This window comes from Rhinopithecus bieti, unplaced genomic scaffold, assembly GCF_001698545.2.
Source record: "Rhinopithecus bieti isolate Rb0 unplaced genomic scaffold, ASM169854v2 scaffold_18306, whole genome shotgun sequence".
Taxonomy (NCBI): domain Eukaryota; kingdom Metazoa; phylum Chordata; class Mammalia; order Primates; family Cercopithecidae; genus Rhinopithecus; species Rhinopithecus bieti.
Window position 1 is genome coordinate 1 of NW_016809012.1, and position 2,823 is coordinate 2,823.

General features: G+C 47.8%; 1 pseudogene across 1 annotated transcript; it reads right to left on the minus strand.

The window, feature by feature from the left end:
* Positions 1-5: 5 nt before the first annotated feature.
* On the minus strand, positions 6-1,495 carry LOC108539481 (3-ketoacyl-CoA thiolase, mitochondrial pseudogene; annotated as a pseudogene). The gene has a single exon (XR_001888386.1). The product of XR_001888386.1 is annotated as a 3-ketoacyl-CoA thiolase, mitochondrial pseudogene (transcript).
* Positions 1,496-2,823: the final 1,328 nt, after the last annotated feature.

Genomic DNA, 2,823 nt, shown 5'->3' on the forward strand with positions numbered 1-2,823 from the left:
AATTCATGAACCAGGTGTGCAGTAATTCTTGATCCAGATCCTCCCAGTGGGTGACCCAAAGCAATGGCTCCTCCATTCACATTGGTTTTACTTATGTCAAGATCCAAACTCTTCTCAACAGCCAAGTACTGGGGAGCAAAAGCTTCATTGACCTCTACCAAATCCATGTCCTTAAGACTCAGTCCTGCTTTCTTCAGTGCCCCACTGATAGCAGGGACAGGACCAATACCCATGATAGAGGGATCACATCCAGATACAAAGTAGCCCACAATTCTTGCCAGTGGTATGAAGTTATGCTTCTTAACAGCATCTTCACTAGCTATGATAACAGCTCTAGCACCATCAGCTATCCCCGATGCATTCCCTGCAGTGACAGTTCCATCTTTCTTGAATACTGGAGGAAGTTTCTGTAACTGTTCCAGGGTGGTTTGGGGCCGAGCATGCTCGTCTACCTGCATTGTCTGTTTTCCTTTCTTTGTCTTCACTTCAATTGGTGCCATTTCATCATTAAAGTAGCCAGCATCATTAGCAGCTTTCCATCTCTGCTGTGACTGCAGGGCATATTTGTCACATTCTTCTCTGCTTATTTTGTGTTTTACAGCAAGATTCTCTGCAGTCATTGCCATGGGGAGCTGGACATGCTGATCTGTTAATCCCGCCCATAAAGAATCTTCCAGCTTGATATCTGATCCAAGCTTGGTTCCAAAACGCACATTTCTGACATAGTAGGGAGCTTGGCTCATGCTTTCGGTTCCTCCACATAAAACAACTTCAGCATCTTTAACACAAATTTCCTGACATCCATTCACAATGGACTGGAAACCAGAACCACAGAGCCTATTAATCGTGAGAGCTGGGGTCTCCTTTGGGACTCCCACACGCAAACCCACATGCCTTGCCAAATATATAGCATTTGAAGAATTCTGCGTGACATTGCCTATAATCATACTGTCAACAGTTTCAGGTGAAACTTTGCCAGCAGACAAGGCAGCCTTGGCGGCAAATTCAGACAAGTCAGTAGCAGTGAAGTCTTTCAGAAGACCTCCATAAGCTCCAAAGGGCGTTCGCTTAGCAGCAACGACAAACACACCTCGGAGCAGAGCCATGGCGGCGGCTGGGTCGTCGTCGGCGCGGGTCTCTGGTGTGGGGCACGCAGAGCGGCCACTTGCAGTCACCCAGATTTCAAGAGCGTGGGTGGCGCCCCGGGAGCCACGCCCCTGCCCTTTCACTACTTCCCGGGGCTGCCTGGCCGGGCCCCAGCGTAAGATGATCTTACCCCACGCGTGGCTGCCCGCCTCACCCTAGCCCGAGGGAGCCCGGGGTTCGGGTCTTGGGTAGACGACTACGCGTCTTGAGGGCGGACTCTTTCCTTACATCCTCGTTTTCAGATTTTCTCCGTTTCCAAGCCGAGAGAATTTGGTTTGATACCTCTCACCCATCATATCCCAGCCCCGACAGGCAATGACTGTTCCCCGTTGTCTCCGCCAGAACCCTAAACACTTGGCAGGAGCCCAGGCCTGAGCTGTACTTTTTATTTTTAAGGGCCGGAGCCTGAATCTGATAGCCAGGAACAGGTTCACCCGAAGACTGGGTGTGAGCGTGGAGATGATCTTGATGTCCAGGAGATGGGCCTGCCAAATCCAGAGGAGGTGAAAATGACTGAAGAAGGTAGGCAATCCATTAGGCATGCAAATTGTAGGGTGTCTGTTTCCACAGTATCATAATTATTATTATATTTTCTAGATGTAGTCTCACTCTGCCGACCAGGCTGGAGCGCAGTGGTGCCATCTCGGCTCACTGGAAATTCCGTCTCCAGGGTTCAAGTGATTCTCCTGCCAGAGACTCTCGCAGAGCAAGGCTTACAGACATACTCCACCACGTCCAGCTAATTTTTGTATTTTTAGTAGAGACGGGGTTTCATTATGTTGCACAGGTAGTTCCTGAACTCTTGACCTCAGGTGATCCACCTGCCTCGAACTTTGAAATTGCCAGGATTACAGGGGAGAGCCATCGTGCCCAAACCAACATTATATTTTTATTTTTAAAAATTTTATTTACTTATTTTTTTAAGACGGAGTCTCGCTCTGTCGCCCAGGCTGGAGTGCAGTGGCCAGATCTCACCTCACTGCAAGCTCTGACTCCCGGGTTTACGCCATTATCCTGCCTCAGCCTCCCGAGTAGCTGGGACTACAGGAGCCTGGCACCTCGCCCGGCTAGTTTTTTGTATTTTTTAGTAGTGACGAGGTTTCACCGTGTTAGCCAGGATGGTCTCGATCTCCTGACCTCGTGATCCGCCCGTCTCGGCCTCCCAAAGTGCTGGGATTACAGGTTTGAGCTACCGCGGCGGCCACATTATATTTTTAATAAGAGAGAGGTAACAATACTGCCTCTTTAGTAAGAAAGCTCATATATAAAGGTTATTTGAAACATAGTTCAGGCCTCAGCATCCGACTGATAGACTGTCAGATATAGAAACAAGCTGAATCAGAGCCATGTTGAATGAAGATTTGAGTATAAATCCTTGAACCAATAGCTCATAATTTTCAGATGCTTTTGTAAAGATCTGCTTTTAACAAATACATAACACATGTGTAACACCCATCACTTGGTGTGAAAAATGCCGAAGCACTGATGCGGGTTCTGATACCAGCTCTTACAGGCTTGGCGAGATTCTGAGTGAGTCCTTTCACTTCTAAACGTGTCTTTGGTTCTTATGAAAATAGTGAGTTGAAGTCAGAGATTTTAAAACCATTTTCCCTTCTGGTTCTGTCATACTCTGATCCTGTTGCATAGAATGCATGGGATACAGAGGTCATCTGCTTC